Here is a 21,887-nt window from a genome sequence, read left to right on the forward strand (position 1 = left end):
TCTGTTTGGCAGTACACATGTTTTTTATGCAAGTAAAACTTCCTTCCAAGCCTGGAATTAAAAAAACAAGCATCTGCTTTAAGCCTACTGGCAGCAACATCCAAGGGGTTGGAGAGCAACATGTTGCCCACGAGCTACAGGTTGGGGATCACTGCTGTATATGGACAGCAGCAAAGGGCATCTTGTCTACAGTGGCGTAACTACCGGGGGGAGCAGGGGGTGCGATTGGGCCAGGGCCCGCACCCCCTCAGGGCCCCCCCGCCAGCTTGCGCGCCACAAATTCTGCCAGTTCCGGGCATACGAAGGGGGGCCCAGCTGCGCGTGCCGCGCCAGGGCCCGCCCCCCTCTAGTTACGTTGCTGCTTGTCTACCAATGAAAGGAGTACATAGAAGCATTCAGGCAAATAAATGTCCCCTCCCTTTAACTGAGCGTATTTATGAGGGGCAGAGAGGGTTTTATTTTAATGTCACATTTTGAATATTGATATTGAAAACTTTGTTTTTGCTTGTAGGTGTTGGCAAATTAAGACTTCCTTTGAGATTCCGACGAGCGTCCCTCACACAATCGAAGCGAAGATTTTTCATACTAAAGGTAAATGTTACTTAAACCTCTTTATCTACAGACCCATTCATCAAGGGTCGAATTTCGAATTCATGGGAGTTTTTTATACACCCCCCTAAACTCCTATAAATTCAAAATTTGACTAATCGAAAGTTATTATAAATACAATTAAATTCTTTTTTTATTACATTTTATTAAATTCCGTTTTTATTGTTGACATAGTCTTTGCTCTCACTGTTGTGTAATAGTTTGGTAAATTGTGTAAAATGATTCTGTTTCAGATTATTTGGCATATCCAGCTTCAGTCGACGGCGGTGTCCTTTCCAGCAGTGAATTTGCAGTATTTACAACCACACGTGCTGTTACAATTGACGACGTTGTGATCTACAGCATCAATATCCTCCTGGATGAGAATAAAGTAAGTGATAAAAAGCCTTCTATATCAGCTTTGTGTTTCTGTGTTCTGTATACCGTATCTTATGTCTCTTCTATTTTCTTTGCAATGGCAGATTGAAGAGACTCTGAATACCCTGGAGAGCAAGATGATCTTCGACATTTACTATGCAGAAAGCCACAACCAGTAAGTACACAAATGATCAGAATTGAAGAATATATTGAAACAATGACCCCATGTTTGTGCTTCATTTCCCATTGCTTTAATGATTTTGCTTTACTGGAAAATGTTTAAGGGGCCAAAATGAGGGGACTTCACCCGACCACCCTTGTATTGGCCAGTTAGACTTACATAGAAATTGATTTTCTACCTGGGGTGGTTCACCTCTAAGTTATAGCTAATTCTGAGCAACTTTTCAATAAGTCTTCATTATTTATTGTTAATAGTTTTTTCTTAGGGGCAAATTTACTTAAGGTCGAATATCGAGGGTTAATTAACCCTCGATATTCGACTGCTGAATTGAATCCATCGATTGAACGATTTTTCTTCAACCAAAAAAATATAGCAAAGCCTATGGGCACCTTCCCCATAGGTTAACATTGACTTCGGTAGGCTTTAGGTGGCGAACTAGGGGGTCGAAGTTTTTTTAAAGAGACAGTACTTCGACTATCGAATGGTCGAATAGTCAAACGATTTTTAGTTTGAATCGTTCGATTCAAAGTCATAGTCGAAGGTTGAAGTAGCCCATTCGATGGTTGAAGTAGCCAAAAAAAACATTTGAAATTCAAAGTTTTTTTTCCGCTATTCCTTAACTCTAGCTGAGTAAATGGGCCCCTTAATCGTTTGCCCTTTTCTTCTGATACTTTCCAGCTTTCAAATGGGAGGTCACTGACCCCATCTAAAAACAAATGCTCTTTAAGGCTTCAAATGTATTGTTTTTGCTACTTTTTATTACTGGTATTTCTATTCAGGTCTCTCCTATTCATATGTCAGTCTCTTATTTAAATTAATGCATGGTTGCTAGGGGAATTTGGACCCTAGCAACCAGATTACTGACATTGCAAACTGGAGAGCTGCTGAAGAAAAAGCTAAATAACTAAAAAATCACAAATAATAAAAAATGAAAACCAATTACGAATTGTCTCAGAATATCACTCTCTACATCATACTAAAAAGTTAATTTAAAGGTGAACAACCCCAATAGCCTTGGTAAAGTGGCAATATTGTTCCATAAATTAGCATATAATTCATTCTAATACAATAAAGCTAACAAGACTGATGGGTTAGGGAAATCTGATTTGTGTTTAACACATCGATCTTCTGGTTTTATCTGAACAGATTAAAGGAATGTAAGAATTCGGCACCAATCTGCAGCGAGGAGATGACACTGCACTTTAACCTGCATCGAGGGATTCATGATCACATGACTATTGTTTTTAAGACACTTTCGAGGCTATCGATCATGGTTCATGGCCTGTTGGTTATATTACAACCCCCACTGAAGATGTAAGTACACGGATTGTTATCGTCAGCTATAGATGATGACATTTTTTACTATTCCATTAAGAAATAATAGCAATTTCAAGATAACACATATATTTGTTATTTTTATAGCTTTCCCGAGAAAAGCTCCGTTTTCCAAAGAATTCTTCCAAACCGGTGGACAAAGCCTACAATACCGACGTTAGAAAGTATCATTTTTGGCAAAAGCTTCAAAAAGAAATTGGCAGCAGATGTAAGTAACAAACACGAAGTTGTATTTGAGCCTTCCAGAGGGTAAAAACAATTCTGTGAGTGGGATTTTAAATGAGAACAAAAGCTCATAGACAACCCCAGGTCCCCTCTAACTGCCTTCCTCCCTCCTCCTGAACCCCAGCGAGTCTCACCATTGCACCTATGTCTTTAACTGGCAAAAGAATGCACAGTTGTGCTGTGGGGTAGTAGGGCACCATCTTGTACTGCTCTGTGTCCTCTTTGCTTTCTTTCTTGCTTCATGACTCTGTTTCTCTATTTTAGGGTAAAAGCTTTGTGATAGAAGAGAAATACTTGCAGCATGCCTACCGTTTCCTTTCAACACTACGATCCTGCATGCTGCTTTCCTATGATGGACTGTACAGTTATATCACCTCCGTATCAGAAACGCTACCTTCCTCACGCCAGCTGGAGCTTGGTATGTGATTGCTTCTATTTTGTGCCACGTATTTGGCCTGTTCTTTAGGTTATGTTCAACTTTAAAGTTCATTTAAACATTGATCTTTCTTTGACCACCCGACATCAAAAACAGATAATAGATATTGATGAGTCAATGAACACATTCTTTTTACTCTTGGAAGTTGAAAGATTATGGGTATTAACGAATAAAGTGCCCATTTAAGTGACTGTTAATTTACACACTGGCAGTGTGATAGTATCTTCATAGAGTCAATATTAGGGCAGTGGCAAATGGGGCATTTTGGTTGTAAAACACTCACTACTCCTCTCAGGTCACTCACCAGCATTAGGAAGCACCGCGAGTAGCTGGGCACCTACAATTATTGCCTACAAATCTAACAAGGCACCTCTTATTCATTTTATTGAGATGTTGCCTGTGGTGGGTAACAGGTGGTTACATTGCTGCTACAAGTAGTGATGATCATGACGTACAGCCTTTAACGGCAAAGGTAAAGAATTATTACTTGTAGGAAGACACGTGGGTTAATATAATAAAAGATGCTCATTTTTCAACCATGTCTGGTAACCCAAGTAATCACAGGCTTGTTTTTAAGATGGTGACCAGTAATTTGTACCTTTTCATTGGTTACTATGGCCTAGTAGACCTGGTTTTATTACATTAACCCTTTGCTTTCTAAATTCTCCTTGGTGAATTACAAAAATAATGTGGAGAACTCCCAAGAACTCACAGCATGTTGTGTTCTTAGACACCATTGCGATATTCTAGGGGCTCTCATTCCTTTCTAGTCTGATCCTCTCCATTTTTTAAATCACAGCAGCAAAGTAACACACACAGCTTCTATTCTTAGTTATACAAAACTTTATTGTCAATTGTAATATAATGCTGTTGTTTCACTGCTAATTTGTATTGTCTTTGTTTCCTCCTCAGAAAAACTTGATATGAAAGCCCGGCTCAGTGAGTTATCTGACAAAGTGACGGTAAGTTTGCTCACCGCTTATTCTATAATATGATACTAAACTGCCACCCCAAACTAGTTTCCTTATAATATTGGGGTATTAAAAAAGTGCTTTACATACTTTATTCCCTATGTTTACACAATGTGTTGATTATTGAATATTTTAACCATAGGAAATCGAAGACCCCAATGATCTGGCAGAAGCAATAAATGCCAGCCTAATAGAACTGTCATCGCAACTTCTGAATCTGTGGGGAATATTTCTTCAATCCTCCTTGGAGAGTAAAGAAAAGCAACAAATAAAGGTAAAATGCAGATTGAATTGGATTGAGGGCAGAGGCAGCTTTCCTCTTACAGTGTCTCTTACTCCTTAATACTCAATCTTACTCCTTAGTGCTCAATCTTACACTTTAGTGCTCAATCTTACACTTTAGTGCTCAATCTTACGCTTTAGTGCTCAATCTTACACTTTAGTGCTCAATCTTACTCCTTAGTGCTCAATCTTACACTTTAGTGCTCAATCTTACTCCTTAGTGCTCAATCTTACACTTTAGTGCTCAATCGTACACCTTTGTGCTTAATCTTACACTTTAGTGCTCAATTTTACACTTTAGAGCTCAATTTTACACCTTAGTGCTTAATCTTACACTTTAGTGCTCAATTTTACTCCTTAGTGCTCAATCTTACACTTTAGTGCTTAATCTTACACTTTAGTGCTCAATCTTACTCCTTAGTACTCAATCTTACTCCTTAGTACTCAATCTTACACTTTAGTGCTCAATCTTCGGAATGACTGTATTTATTGATTTACACTGCTGTTTTCTCTCAAGGTTGTGCTTATGAACTGTGTCTATTTTATTGTTTTATAGGAAGAAAAGTTCAAGAAACTGTTCTTTTCTACTGACCATCCCCGACAAGAAGCTATTTTATATGATGAGAAGATGTGAGTACAATGGTTCTTCAAATATTTATGTTTAGAGAGAGTCAGTTGTTATCTGATTGGGGAATATTACATTTACACACTTTTATGGACATTCGGGGGCCCATTTACTTAGCTCGAGTGAAGGAATAGAATAAAAAAAACTTTGAATTTCATTTTTTTTTTTTGGCTACTTCGGCCATCGAATGGGCTACTTCGACCTTCGACTACGACTTTGAATCAAACGATTTGAACTAAAAATCGTTCGACTATTCGACCATTGGATAGTCGAAGTACTGTCTCTTTTTTTAAAAAAAAAACTTCGACCCCCTTGTTCGCCACCTAAAACCTACCGAAGTCAATGTTAGCCTATGGGGAAGGTCCCCATAGGCTTTCCAATCTTTTTTTCGTCGAAGAAAAATCGTTCGATCGATGGATTAAAATCCTTCGAATTGAACAATTCGAAGGATTTAATCGTTCAATTGAACGAATTGCAGTAAATCCTTCGACTTCAATATTCAAAGTCGAAGGATTTAACTTCGATAGTCGAATATCGAGGGTTAATTAAGTAAATTTGCCCCTTACAGTCCTTTACAGTTTTACCTCTAAGAGATGCGTTTATATGAAAATGTCACGTTAATGTAATAAATGGAACACATTTACCATAAGTCTAGTAACCTTAGCAACCAAACAGCAGATATTATTGGTCTGATTATCAGGTGTTTAATATTATAGGATTGGTTGCTGTTGGATACTACAGCTTTTTTGTTACATCCCTCAGTTTTTAGTTTACTGATCTCTGGATGTGATTTATTTCTTAATATAAAACCCCGTTTCTCATTGCAGCGCTCAAAGGCATAAAGAGATTCATAAAGAAGTCAAAAACTCTCCAAAAGTCAGTTGTTCTCTCGAGTGCCAGGACGTGGACATAGTATCAAAATCTGCTCCCGTGATCTTTGAAGACCGGTACTTAGAGCCTGACGCAATAGGTACGTATGGAAAGAATCCACAAGTGCTGCTGCCTCAGTGTGTGATAGTTGTTCATCCAGAACTCCTTCCATTCATTATTATCTTTTAAATACGTATTTCTAAAATACCAACGTATCTCCGGACGCTGAGATTACGTAGAATTACGTACTGACTGAACGACAATATCACTTTTCTATATATGAGTGTGTTTGGAAAGGCATTTTCCTGCTAACGTTTAAAATTTTGATTTTCTAGATTGTTCAGAAGATGTTAAATCTCCCCCTGTTGCTTGTACTAAAGATCCGCGCAAGAAACTGAAGTCATTCCGGATCAAAGCACATCCTGATTTAAGTGACTCATTTTACGACATGCCATCTCCTTTGAGGAATGGGTAAGTTCTGATCTCTACCAAATAGAAATATAATGCACAAAATGTTAAAATAGTAAACTATATCAAGAGCCATAACAATCCTAAATAAGTATGACTCCAAGGATCACTTTTTATCTTTACATATAGTCACCTGAGTTCAGTTCCTTGTAATGGAGCAGCTGGATTTTTATTGCTGTTTATAAGAATATATAAAAAAAAAAAAAATTTTATTCATCATAAAGCCAGGCTAGCAGAGGCCGAACCATTGGGTATGGAATTCAAACACCTCACTGGGGACATTTGTTTTCTACAAATAATTCATATGTGAAGCCCAAGAAACTTAAGCCGAGAGACACAGACGTCTCCTGCTGTGCTAAAGCAAATACAGAATTATTTGTGTACTTAAGACTATAGTTTGCTTAGTCAATACGCTATTGTTAAAGTAGGTTGATGTGTTTTCATTCAGAATTTTGGATTTCCCCTAGTGGTGTCAGTTAGTATTAGCCTAAACATATATCTTTTGTTTTTTAGGTTATTTGAGTTTAAAAAAGAACTGAGAGAATGGATATGCCGGTTCCTTTCCACAGACCGTCCCAAGAAGTTTACTCTGAGCTTGATGCTAGACAATGGCTCAAATGAAGGAATATCTGTGCTTATCAGGATGAGACCTACTTATTGTGATATAGATCAGCAGCTCACAATTACCTTTGTATACGGATGTCTTGGTGGAAGAACTGCTGTCATCGGACATGTAGGAAACAAGGTACAGTATAAAGCCATCACAATATCAATGTCTGAGGGAGAAATTATTATGGGATATATTATCTGCTTGTCCCTTGCTATTTCTTGATTATTGAAACAATATTGTAGAAGCCAAATGATCATAGGAAATCTAATCTGGGGGAGAGCTGGTTGCAGCTTTATCATGTCAGAGTTCTGAAAAAGTTTCAAATTGTTTTATTAAATTCACACCCTATAAGTTTCTAGAGGAAAGGGGCATTATAAATATAGTCATTACAATGGCCAAGGCATTATGTCTCTGCTGTTCTTCTGATTCTTCTGTTTTTAAGGCAATGCTGCATTTATTTTAAATCACTTATAATATTTTTTTGTTTTGCTTGTAGGAAGAAACTCTGGCTGAATATGATTCTTTGGCAAATCGTCTTCTGAGCCAAATTGCGAAACATATAGAATCGAACATTCTGATAATATCCAGAATCAGGTAAAGGATGTGATATTGTACTTATAGAAAATCTATCTATCTATCTATCTATCTATCTATCTATCTATCTATCTATCTATCTATCTCTCCTTATCTATCTGTCTATCTATCTAACTATCTATCTATCAATCATCTATCTATCTATCGCTATCCGCTATCATCTATACCAATCTATCTATCTCTCCTTCTCTATCTATCTATCATCTTTCTATCAATCTATCTCTCTCTATCTATCCATCTCTCTCTCGATTAATCTATCTATCTCTCTATCATCTATTTCTGTATGTATATCTCTCTCTCTCGATCTATCGATCTATCTCTCTATTAATCTCTCTATAAATCTATATCTCTCTCTCTATAAATCATCTCTCTCTCTCTCTATCTATCTATCTATCTATCATCTATCATCTATCTATCTATCTATCTATCATCAATCTATCTATTATCTATCTAATCTATCTATCTATCTATCTATCTATCTATCTATCTATCTATCTATCTATCTATCTATCTATTATCTATCTATCTATCATCTATCTATCTATCTATCTATTATCTATCTATCTATCTATCTATCTATCTATCTATCTATCTATCATCAATCTATCTATTATCTATCTAATCTATCTATCTATCTATCTATCTATCTATCTATCTATCTATCTATCTATCTATCTATCTATCTATCTATCTATCTCTCCTTATCTATCTGTCTATCTATCTATCTATTATCTATTATCTATCTATCTATCTATCTATCTATCTATCTATCTATCTATCTATCTATCTATCGCTATCATCTATACCAATCTATCTATCTCTCCTTCTCTATCTATCTATCATCTTTCTATCAATCTATCTCTCTCTATCCATCTCTCTCTCGATTAATCTATCTATCTATCTCTCTATCATCTATTTCTGTATGTATATCTCTCTCTCTCGATCTATCGATCTATATCTCTATTAATCTCTCTATAAATCTATATCTCTCTCTCTATAAATCATCTCTCTCTCTCTCTCTCTCTCTCTCTATCTATCTATCTATCTACCTATTTAACTATCTTTCTACAAAGAGAGGGAGACAGCAGCCAGGGCACTTACTATGCACAATATTACATAGAAGTTGTATATTTTCCACCAGTAACTTTGAGTAACCAATCAGCATGTGATGTTCCAGTCACCTTTTGGAAAGGGATAATCTTATTGGTTGCTACAGATTACTGTGGCCTTGCAGTAGTATTTACCCCATTGGTGGTTTGTACAGATCATTAATGTTATGTAAAGTTTATGTTCTCTGATGCAATCTCATAAAATCAGATGCAAATACGGTATATATATATATATATATATATATATATATATATATATATATATATATATATATATATATCTTATTGTAGTGGACAGCACTCTGTTCCAAGTCCTTTGCCTGGGTGCTCGGTAAGACCAGTATATAAAAATAAAAAAAGACCATATATATACATATATATAGATAGATATATATAGCTCTTCCAACAAACCATGAATATATCAGCCAACACTTTTTTTTTACTCTAAATATCCCTAATTATATCATTATATGTAAAAAAATATGACGGTATTAACTTTTCTTCTTTAATGGGTTAAAAGTGAGCTACAGTTAAGAAATGTACATCAAGGAATGTGAGGCCCAACAGTCTTAAAGGGCAGGACATAAGTTACCCACAGTATCCTATGGATGTATATTTTATTCATAGAAATCGATCATATAATATTCTTAGAATATTAAGTCATAGAGCAGAATAGCAACAACACCCCAGTGAACAAAAATAAATGCTAATATCGCTGCTGTTATTTTGTGTTTCAATGGACAGTTTTACATGACTCAACATTGTGTGTTTTTATTGTGTAGATTATTGCATGAGATCAGAGAAAAGAAACTCCTTTGGGAGCAAGTTATACCTACGTGCAAAGTGAATCAGAACAATCCTACTGGCAAGTTATACTTTGATTTTTTTCATTCGATTTTGAATGACTGAGTGCGTTACTTTGATTATATTGACTTTTTCTATTTTATTTTATTATAGGTTCCAAAGACAACTCCAGTAGTGAAGATGATGGAACACATCTAATAGTCTGTGTACATGGCAGAGCTGGTAAGTAAAAAAATATTTTAAGATTGGATTCTGAAGCCATGATATACCATTGCCTTGCCCTGTTAAAAAACTGCTTTTTTTCTACTCTAGGTTCCGAACATGATCTTGTATTTGTAAGACCTTACATCGAGTGTGGAGTGACACATGGGAAAATGGACTTCCTTATGTCTATGTACAACAAGGTACGTATGTCTTTGCATCTCTAGGGGATCATCTCTATTCCTATATGAAATTGTTCAAACATTATATCCACCTCAGCTCAATGTAAACTAGTAGGCACTGATGATAACATGTAACTATCCTTACATATGTATCATTTTATCATTAGCATTTTATGAGTTTATTGATGATTAATATCAAATGATCAGTTGCAGTGGGGCCCATAAAGATCATTTTGACATATTGATGTAACAACTGATCTGTAACAAATTGACACTATTATAGATCGATCAATGCAAATCCTTTTGAAGAAAATTTTCTTCTGTGGTGTTTGATATGCAAAAATATATAGAAAAATTATTAAATTGCATGAAAAATATCGCAGCGACAAGACAGGAAGTGCATTGGTCTTCGAAGATTATTGTTGCAGATTGTTAGCAGATAGGCCCTTTATTATTGCTATTTTATATGCTGTTATTATGGCAACTATAATGTTTTCATTAGTGCCGGTCTCTGTGCATGTCTTGCTTTAATCCTGATGCAATATTTATTGTGTTTTTTTCATGTCTTTACAGGAATGCACCTCTGCTGATATTGATTGTTTAGCCAGCGTTCTCCTAACTGAAATATTAGAGCATATAACAGGCAAAAAGCTCATTATTACCAGAATCAGGTACAGCAATTAGCAATAATCTCTATATCTCTATATATTAATATGTATGATTTTTTTTAGTAATGTTACTTTCCTCTCCCCGCAGCTTTATTGGCTTCTCTCTGGGCGCTCTGGTAATTCGCGCAGCTCTTTGGAGACCTGAATTTGAAGCCTTCCTTGGAAACCTGCACACGTTCCTCTCCTTTGGTGGACCACATATGGGACTTATGTGCCACAGCAGGAATCTGTTTACAGCTGGTAGGGATTTACTGTCTACTTTGTTTTATTATAGACAAGTAATTCAAAGATTAGAAACAACAAGACATATATGTACATGGATTTAGCTTACATGTATAAGGGATATAAAATTATAAAAGGTCAAAAGTAAAAAAATATAAAATTATACATTTTATATCTTATATGGGAAAGATCACGGCTGTATTTTGGAACTGTCAAGATGCAGTGGGTTTCCTGATAATATAACCCTGTATCTTTACCTACATTTCAGTTCACGTTAACATGCTTTCATATAATACATTTAATAAATATGTGCATGTCTTTTGTTATAGGCCTGTGGTTGGAGCAGCTGTTCGATAGTTCTGTGTCCGTATCGCAGATGGCATTCACAGATAACAAAGACCCAAGAGAAACGTTCCTCTACAAACTGAGCCAGAAAACAGGTAAGACATATGTCCTGACTTTTGTATGAATTTCCTCTGTATTTTAAATTGTACAAAACCCCAAAATAAAACTATTGTGGCTTGATAGTTTTATTAGAAACGTTTGCTAAATATTTTAACCAGAACCAGTGAAGTAGTATTTTAAGATATCTGCAGCCACTATTTTAATGACATCGACCCAATACTCTTGAGTAACTTATTGCAAATTAATGATTTGATTTCATGGAATATGTCTGTATTGATGCCTTAACATTGTTCTGGAATCTCATGGTGAATGTTATTGTATTACAGGATTGGAGCACTTCAAGAATGTGATTCTAGTGAGCTCGTTACAAGATTACATTGTTCCCTATCACTCCACTCGTATTGAAATGTGCCAAGCTGCTCTGAAAGGAACTAAGATAGGTAAGAGTCTGACTTTTAAACATACGTCTACTGAACGGATAACATGTTCCACTAAAGCAATAGGCAGTTCTCCACCAGCCAAGACAACCACAATGCCTTGCACACTGCTGTGATCCTTTACAGGTTTGTTTGTCACAGAACATGCAACAGATTAAGGAAAGTAGGCCTCTTGGCTGGAGGAGAGTTGACCCGTGCTAAATAGTTCTAGTTGCAAAAAACTTTTTTTTTTACACATTAAGAAGGTGCACAAGTCTTTGCTGGATAAATCCACAGTCATTCTTTGTAATGGAAAGGCTACTGTGTACTTATTAACAATGTTCTGCTGTTTCCTTTTCAGGAACTGTTTATAGTGAGATGCTCCGAAACATCCTCGAGCCTATTCTAAACAACAAGAACTGCAACTTTGTGAGATACGACGTCAGTTTCGATCTGCCCAAATCAGTCAATTCTTTCATTGGGCGTACGGGCCACTGCGCATTCATTTCATCTTGGCAATTTTTGGAAAACTTCTTTCACAACGCTGGCCTGAAATATTTTGAATAGAGGAACGTGATGCCCGACATTTAATACTATTGAAGTGCGAGAGACGTCGAGTTGCAGAACCTTTTCTACCTTGTTACATAATGAACTAATGGTGAGACTTATATCTTACTATGTAGAATGTTCCATGTAGTTTAATATTTAGAGTCTGTTTTATTCAACTGTGTTTAATATACTGACATAGTCTTATTCTTACCTACAGATTTTGCACCAAAGACAAATCTACTGTGCAATGTGGATATTATAGACCTGGCCTATAAGGAAGAAGAAGAAGAAGAGAAACCTATGATTATGTATCTCTAGATATGAAACACATCAGGATACCCTGTTTTAACTTTATTAAATAAAATAGAATTGTATCCAAATTGGTTGGCTTCAAGAGCGTGTGCTTTTTCTGGGTTCTTTCTGGGTACTAACTGTATTAGCAAAAGGTGCTGCTGTCCTGTCACTCCACTGTTAGTTGATGACTGCAAGCTCTTCTGACACACTATGCACAGAGGGGTATGGGAACAATATGGGAGGGGATACAACCAGGGAGAGGTTCAGCAGCATCTCTTTCCCTCTCTTTGCTTCAGACAGGGTATCAAGTGACACATAAGGGAGGGCTACGTGATGTGGCCAAAAAGATGTGCTCACTGCTCAGTTACTAAGGCAGATTGTACTTGGGATAAGTTTGGAAATGACTTTGTGCATCTATAGGATGAAAGCTTGCATGTGGCATTGCAGACAAGATACAAGATAAGATGCAAGCAGAGAGGAATCATTTTTGTTTGGTTTTCAGAAGTCAGAAACTGCGGTTCATGGTGTTTGAACTGTACCCTGAAAACCTGACCTGTTCAAAACTGGACAGATGGCAACCCCAAAAAAACCCCCAAAAAAATGCCCAAGCATTCCAAGTACAGTGAGGCCCAGTGGCGTAACTATAGAGGAATCAGAGCCCACAGTTGCAGGGGGGGGGCCGGGGAATCGGGGGGCCTGGACTACTGGGTCAACTTCCTCTATAGCAGGGATCCTCAAACTTTTTCCCATGAGCTATGGTCAAATATAAAAAAAAGTTGAAGAGCAACATACAAAAAGTTCCTGGGGGTGCCAAACAAGCGCTGTGATTGGCTATTTGATGTGGACTGTGGCAGCCTACAGGAGAATCAGTTTGGCAGTGCACCTGGTTTTTATACAACCAAAACTTGCCTCCAAGCCTGGAATTCAAAAATAATCACCTGCTTTGAGGCCACTGGGAGCAACATCCAAGGGGTTGGTGAGCAACATGTTGATCGTGAGCTACTGTTGGGGATCATTGTTCTACAACATTAAAATCCCCCTCCCCACCTCTTCTTCCTTAAATTGTGTTGTACTTGCACCTGTGTCATCATGTGACAGGGGAAGGGGGGTTGCAGGCAGTGACAGCTATGTATAATGGGCCCCTCTGAAGATTTTTCGGTGGGGGGCAGAACACTCTCCTTTACACCTCTACTGAGGCCCAAACAGCCCCACCAGCCCACTAAATAGTGACTGTCTACAATAAGACATAGGTTTATTAAATGCCTACAGCAGGATACCATATATTTTTGGAAAGTACATATTTGTCTAATCCAGAATGGGCAAATATGTCTTTGTACTCCTAAATATTGTATTAAAAAGCTAAGCTAAGATTTCATTCACAGAGAAATAATGGCAAGGGGATGAATAAAGCTATAGAGCAATGGGATTTCATCAATTGCCCCTGACAGGTGGAGTCACCTCAAGCTGCCCCAGTGTAGAGACGCCCACGTTCCTCACCAGGTACTAGAGATAAACAAACCGTTAGTTCCTGTAGTTGCACAGCTCTGTACAAAGTCCCCGAACCCTGATGTGTGTGACTGTCCCGCTATGTATTCCCTGAATCTGCTGCTGGAAGCGGGTGAGTGAGTGTGCGGGGCAGTGGGGGAAGGGAGGATTTGGGGTCAGAGTGACGGGGGATCCTCTATTCACTTTTTTATCTACATGTAGTGTTTTGAATTGGACCCTTGATACTGGTGTGTTTTTTTGTGAAAGATAAAAAAAAGTTTAATTCTCATGTCTCATTGGCCAGAGGTAGTCACATGCCCTTCTGGTCAATGGTGTAACATGGGAACCACTGCCTCCCTGTGCTACTCTCACATACAAGCCCCCCTTTCACCAAAAGCTGCCCCCCCCACTCCAGCTCTAGATATACAGCAAGTACTGGGGAGGCTCAGAAACAGAAACACCATAAAACTAATGGTCGGTGCTCACTGCAGGGATATCGCTCATCACTAAACACATTGTTGATGCAGTAAGAAAAGCTTAAACTTTTATGTGACAGCAGGAGCCTGTGTATGAGTTATTATTTGGGTTACTTTATCTAATGTACTGGACCTTGGGCAGAGTGGGAGGATTTCTGAGTTAGTTTTCCACATGGGCAAATAACACTGATCCACATCAAACAGGTGCAAGAGTGACCCTAGTCAACTTTCTGGTATCAAGAAAACCTGGATTTTTAAACATTTAGACAGGACCTGTGTTAGCAACCCCCCCCCCATATTATATAGTGAATAAAGTACCCGATCTTGTAAAATATAAGGATATTATAAGTTACCGAGGAGTTTCCTGACCATATAAAAACACGAGGCAGAAGGCCTCCTTCTAATATCCTCATATCTTGCAACTGGGGGTACTTTATTTATTATAATACACAAGTTTCAGAGAGTCATGTGACAGAAATGACATCAGAACTCTCCGTTTATAACTGATGACATCGGAACTCACCGTTTATAACTGATGACATCGGAACTCAGCGTTTATAAAGATATAATTTACAAGATATTCATGGCTTTTGTGTATTATATAGGGATGCACCGAATCCAGGATTTGGTTCGGGATTCGGCCAGGATTCGGCCTTTTTCAGCAGGATTCGGCCAAATCCTTCTGCCCGGCTGAACTGAATCCGAATCCTAATTTGCATATACAAATTAGGGGCGGGGAGAAAATCGCATGACTTTTTGTCACAAAACAAGGAAGTAATAAAGTTTTCCCATTTCTATAAAAAATTAGGATTCGGTTCGGTATTCGGACAAATCTTGCATGAAGGATATGGTGGTTCGGCCGAATTCAAAATAGTGGATTTGGTGCATCCCTAATATTATATATATACTATCTCAGAATGTCTTTATTTTTATTGTGGTGCCTTTGGACTAGTCTACTGGGTTATTGACTGGGTCACACATTCAGTTTTCCCATGTGTGGACAACATATGTAGCCTTCAACAATCTGTTGTGATGTGATTGGAGAGGTTGCACACACATTTGGGAAATGTTTCTAATTTGCCACAGTTCACCCCATGTGCGATAATTGTCCCTCTGCATCCACAGGTTGAGGGATCTATTCAGTTAAATATGCCTGTATTTCCCACACTGTCCCTTAGCAGGGAGAAAACTACTCATGCATACTTACCCTTAAATATATTTGATGCTGCGATAGCCCTTTAAAGGAACAGTAACACCAGCAAATGAAAGTATTTTAAAGGAATGACAATATCATGTAGTGTTTCCCTGCACTGGTACAACGTGTGTGTTTGCTTCAGAAACTCTACTATAGTTTATATAAATAAGCTGCTGTGTAGCCACGGTGGCAGCCATTCAAAGCTTAAAAGGCTTAAAAGAAAAAAAGGCACAGGATACACAGCAGATAAGCTCTGTCATATACAATGGGATTCTTCAGAACTTAACTGTTATCTACTGTGTATCCTGTACTTGAATGGCTGCCCCATTGCTACACAGCAGCTTGTTTATATAAACCAGGGGTCCCCAACCTTTTTTTACTCGTGACTCGCATTTAAATTTAAAAAAGAGTTGGAGAGTAACAGAAACATGAAAAAGTTCATGAGGATGTCAAATAAGGGCTGTTACTGGCTGTTTGGTAGCCCCTATATGGACTGGTAGCCTACAGGACGATCTGTTTGGCAGTACACCTGGTTTTTATACAACCAAAACTTGCCTCCAAGCCTGAAATTCAAAATTAATCACCTGCTTTGATTCCACTGGGAGCAACATCCAAGGGGTTGGTGAGCAACATGTTGCTCATTAACTATTGGGGATCACTGATATAAACTATAGTAGAGTTTCTGAAGCAAAACACAGCTTTTACCAGTGCACTTATTTTTGGTGTTACTGTTCCTTTAAGAAGCTCATTTGCCAGTAGAGGGACTCCATTGCTTCATCTTTTGCTGCCAATATTTCTTTTTAGCCACTGATTACTAAACTGTTGGGCCGGGACCCCTAGTGGACCCAGAAGAGTGAGTGGGTGTCACAGACAGGGCCGCCATCAGGGGGGCACAGGGGGGACAGTTGTCCCAGGCCCGGAGCAGTTGCTGGTTTAAGGGGGGCCCGGCCGTGACACTTTTCTGATTAGCCGGGACCCCTTTACCCAATTCAATAGGGCCCTTATATTGGTGGTCAGCGGCTAATTGGGCCTAATCCGGTTGGCTGCGGCCCGTGCGTACTTGTGACGTCAGTACGCACGGGCCTAGCCCTATATAAGGTACCGTCGCTTGTTGCCGGAAGAAAGAAGAGGGTGCTGCATCGTGGAACAACTTCCTTGAAGAGAGGACCTGCTGCCGCTGCCTGAAGAGAGGACCTGCTGCCGCTGCCAACTGAAGAGAGGATCCACAGTCACTTGAAGAGATGATCCGCCGCCCCGGTGAACTTTACAGGTAAGTCCCACTGGACACCAATGTTATCCCCCTGCCCTGGCCACCAATGTTACTGCCCTGGCCACCAATATAACCCCCCTGCCCTGGCCACCAATGTTACTGCCCTGGCCACCAATGTAACCCCCCCCATGCCCTGGCCACCAATGTAACCCCTGCCCTGGCCACCAAAGATTTTTTTGGTGATTTGTAAAGGACCCTGCCCCTGGCCACCAGGCAATTTTGTATTTGTAAATGGGCCCTGGCCAGCAATGTCACCCACCCTGCCCTGGACACCAGGCCCGGACTGGCAATCTGTGAGTTCTGGCAAATGCCAGAGGGGCTGCTGTAAGGTCCCATAAACCGTCACTATTTAGTGGGCTGGTGGAGGAGTATTTGGGCCTCTGTGTACTTGGATGTAAGGGCCTATTTTGATTCCCAGTCCAGACCTGCAGCTGGCCACCAATGTTACCCCTTCTTAAAGCGGCCCTGGCCACCAGTCAATTTTGTAATTTGTTTTTAGCTTTTTGCTCACCAGTGGTGCATATTTTCAGAAAGAGACACATTTCCATCTTTCATTGCCCTTATTGGGAATGGTTATTTTTTGACCAAGGGGTTAAACCAAATTACTCTTATTTATACAGAAATGCAGAAATTCTGAGTGCAATTTAGGTTAGATTAAGTAGCTGCTTAAAGAGTCTACCTTGATGTGGTGGCAGGCTTAATAACCCTTTGGCCAAAACGATTTTATTTACCGTTTTAGTGCTTGTCTGTGTGGCCTTTGTACTGATGGATGGGGGGGGGAGGCGTGGCAAGGGGGCCCCAGAAAATTTTGTTGTGAGGGGCCCCGTGATTTCTGATGGCAGCCCTGGTCACAGATTAGGGAAAAATTTATAGTTAAGTCTCCCCCTTTCATCAAAGTTTTCCACATAGGTGATGAGAGCAGGCAGAAGAGAAACACTAACACTCATCTCTAATTGCACAGGGGTGCTATGTTTCCATATCTATTTCCAGATCACTAAAATCACTGTCCCTTTTTACATGTCCAGTGGTTCAAACGAGAGGCTCCTCCTACTTCCAGAAATGACAGTTTCCATCCATGCGCCAGAAGAGGGAACATTGTGCCCACTCTGCAACATCTCAGTTATCAGGGGAATGTTTAACAGCAAGACTGTATTATTGTGTGTGATTCTATGTTTTGGATGTAGGATGATGCATTAAGTTAATTTGGTATTTTCTCTTTATGTCGTTTTTTTTTCATACAGTCAGTGCCTCTATCAGAAATCATGCAAATCCACCCAAATAACTAAGAGACATAAAATACATTTCTTATGCCATACACATGGATATGATCCATAAAAAATGTCAGTGGCTTTATTCTTATTTAAATGGTAATAATAATAATACAATGATTGAGAGCCTTCCTGGTAACGGGTAACAACAATCCACAGCATAGGAATCCATTTCTAACCCTCCAGCTCCACCTGCTGGCTCTAAAATGGATCAAGCACAGCAGTGAATCAGCTGACACTTATGTAGCAAGTTCATCAGTGTCCCAAGTTCATCACCTCCCAACATTCCAAAAATGGGAAGAGGGACAAAAAGTTGTGGCATACTGTGAGCGGACCACGGCCACACCCCCTAATTACCATGTCCATTTTGAAGGCTATGAACGTTTGAACACATTTCTGGGAGTTTTAGTTCAATGTTTTATGTGTTATTACAGTTTTGCTAATGAAAGTAAATTGCCCTTTAAGCGGCAAGTTTCAGTTCTCCCAAGAGACCCGCTTATCTTAAATAGTTACAATTGTAACTTTGCTTATCTTAAATTGTTACAAAAGAAAAAAGCCAGTTATTGTAATGAAGTTTCGGAAACATTGTATCTTTTTCTGAAGAAAGAGAAAGTCAGGACATTTCAGTAAGAATCCCAGGACTGCAGGCTGAGTTCTCAAAATTGGGACTGTCCCGCAGAAAACAGGACAGTTAGGAGATATGGTGACCTCTCTCTATCACTAGGTAATTTGAGAGATAGAGTTTTTCAAGAAGCCACTAATTTAGTCAAAGAAGAACCAAAACAATTTTGAATCTGCACAGACCCACCCACCCAAGGACTTCTCTCCCAGGGTCCCCTGGGTTTGCTTCAACTTCCCCCACATTGACAACTGTAATGAGTGCAAATAGATATTATAATGTGTATTTTATAAACATCACATAGATACATTATAATGCAATGTAATCCTGGCACATTTCAAAATGTTAGGCACCTCCCCCGCAGTGATTGTTCCTACTTCTTCCTTCTTGGTGTCAGGTGGGCATGAGAATTAGACTTTTAACAAAAAAAAAATGGCTTCTTAGCTACTGCTCATGAGAAGAACCCCCGGGTATCAGGAAAGTGATTCCAATCAACATTTGGCTCCCCCAGTGATTGAAGCTTTCCTTCTCCTTTAAGATATGTCTTAAGACAGTCAACAATGAGCTTCGAGGCACAGACATTGGACATAAAAGACACAAAACGAAAAGTTTGAATTCATATTAATTAGGCACACTACAGACTTTATTTATATATCTGTTAATACTATTAAACATAGACAGGATCCAACATACACAGAAATCAATCCTGCAAGTGGCCTGCAATGTTTACAGCTCTGTCTAAATAAAAAACTATAGATTTATGTAAAACCATATATTGAATCATCTATTATCATCAACTGCCGCCTTGATTACTGCAACTTACTCCTCACAGGTATTCCAACAAGACACCTTTCACAACTCCAATCTATTCTAAACGCGGCCGCTAGACTCATTCATCTAGCTCGCCGCTCAACATCAGCTGCTCCCATATGTATATTCCTTTACTGGCTCCCAATCTCTTCTAGAATCAAATTCAAATTACTTACACTCACATTCAAGGCCCTTAATAAAGAAACCCCTCCCTATATTTCATCTCTAATCTCCAAATACACTCCTTCACGAAACCTACGCTCTGCTTCTGATCTTCGCCTCACTTCTCCTCTGGTCACTTCTGCCCATTCTCGTCTACAAGACTTCTCTCGGGCTTCTGCTTTTCTCTGGAACTCTCTGCCACAAGCTGTCAGACTTTCTCCTTCTTTCCAAACTTTCAAGTGCTCCTTAAAGACCCATCTGTTTAAAGAGGCCTATTCGATGTACCTTAATTAATCATTGCTGTATCAAAAATGACAAAGTGTTTATATAATCCTAATGTCTCAATTGCACCCTAACCTTTCAGTTTGTAAACCCTATTGTACTCTGTAATCCTTGTCTGTTATCCACCATTTATTCCCTGTTTGCTATAACTGCAGTAAAGCACTGCGTATCTTGACAGCGCTATATAAATAAATGATGATGATGATGATGATGATCATCTATTATATTCACATTATTCAGTGCAACAACACTTGCGGGCTAGATTTAATAAGGTTGGAATGTTAAACTCGAATTTGAATTTTCGTGTTGAATTTTTGATCAAAACTCACAAATTCGAGTCGGGAAAAATCCAAATTCGAATTTGAGATTGATCATGCCTCGACCCTGGAAGTAACAGCTCATATGTAAAACCCTGTTTCATGTAAATAAACCATTTTCATAACAATATACTTTTCTGGTAGTATGTGCCATTGTGTAATCATAAATAGAAAATTGCCATTTTAAAAAATAAGGGCCGCCCCCTGGGATTGTACGATTCACGGTGCACACAAACAAACCATACTTGTTAGGTCACATGAGCCAATTAACAGACAGAGTTGTGTCTTTTGCTCCCACACTTCTTCCTGTTACAGTTAGATCTGCAGTATTTCTGGTCAGGTGATCTCTGAGGCAGCACACAGACCATCACAAAATGGTGGCTCAAGGCAAGAGATGTAAAAGGGCAATATTTACTTAAATATATATTCCAGTTTGGTAAGATTCTTTAATATGTCACTTAATATGATATAATCTGTTGCTTAAGTGTTCATTTTGGGGGTATAGTTTTCCTTTAATAGCCTTCCTGACATTCGAATTACATTCACATTATGTTCAAATTAAAGTCCAAATTTTACATTTTTTCACTTCTCCTAAAAAAACGCAAAATGGGGGTTCTATTGTATCTGATAATTGTTAGTGCCCACATGTATATTACAAATGTCATCCAAGAAGCCTTGGGACCCCCTGAAGCCACCCCGACCCGTCATTGTCCTCAATCCCATTTGTTGCAGTGAAAGAAAGATGTATTGATGGCTCACGTACTGACCAGATTGGAGGTTCCTGTGATACAGCCCTTGGTAACTTGCATAGGTTTATCCTGGAGCAGCAGCCTAAATGGCACTTTTTATTAACTGTCATTTGTTTGTCTGGTTCACTTGAAGAGACAAATAAAAATACCAGCGACAAAAACCAAAGAGACAGCAGCAATAATAATCCCAGCTGACACAGTGCGAGATCGAGAGGGCAAGGCAGTATCTGAAATACAAGGGATGAACCCATGATGAGTGTTATCTGTAAAACTTGGTACTTTTGGTTACAGTAACAGACAAGAGCGATCATTAGTAATATGGGTGACAAATGATACAAAAACAGGAAAGAGGAACCTTATTTACTCACTTGCAGACAGACTTGCACAGGGGATGCTATTCACTGGCACTCGTGTGACCAACAACTTCCTTCTGACAACTTCTTCTCAAAAGAGCAGTCCAGCCCCAGCTTTGTTTCCCCCCACTAAGTAACATTTTTGCAAATGCAGTTAATTGGCCCCCAAAACACACAACAAGGCACTAAGCATTATTACTCCTTGCTGCACTGATGGCTGGAGATAGACGTGCAATATTTATAGAAGAAAACTGTGCACAGAAGAAAACTAGACCAGAGCTTACAAAACCAAAACTGAATTGCGTAAATAAACCTGACAGGAAAATGTTGGAGACAAGGACAGTGAATGTGCCAGTGTCAGTAGTGGGTACAGTGAGAGTCTTGTTACTGTCACTTACCTGGGAGTGTGAGGTTATAGTGAGTGCTGGTGTGACTGACTGGGTTGGAGACAAGGACAGTGAATGTGCCAGTGTCAGTAGTGGGTACAG

General features: G+C 38.9%; 1 long non-coding RNA gene across 1 annotated transcript; it reads right to left on the minus strand.

Annotated features, from left to right (window-relative positions):
- Positions 1 to 20,883: 20,883 nt before the first annotated feature.
- On the minus strand, positions 20,884 to 21,877 carry LOC121397185. The gene is made up of 2 exons (XR_005963570.1): positions 21,798 to 21,877; positions 20,884 to 21,273 (listed from the first exon to the last, which is right to left on the minus strand). It is a non-coding gene; the product is annotated as an uncharacterized LOC121397185 (long non-coding RNA).
- Positions 21,878 to 21,887: the final 10 nt, after the last annotated feature.

This window comes from Xenopus laevis, chromosome 8L (assembly GCF_017654675.1).
Source record: "Xenopus laevis strain J_2021 chromosome 8L, Xenopus_laevis_v10.1, whole genome shotgun sequence".
In the NCBI taxonomy this organism is placed as follows: domain Eukaryota; kingdom Metazoa; phylum Chordata; class Amphibia; order Anura; family Pipidae; genus Xenopus; species Xenopus laevis.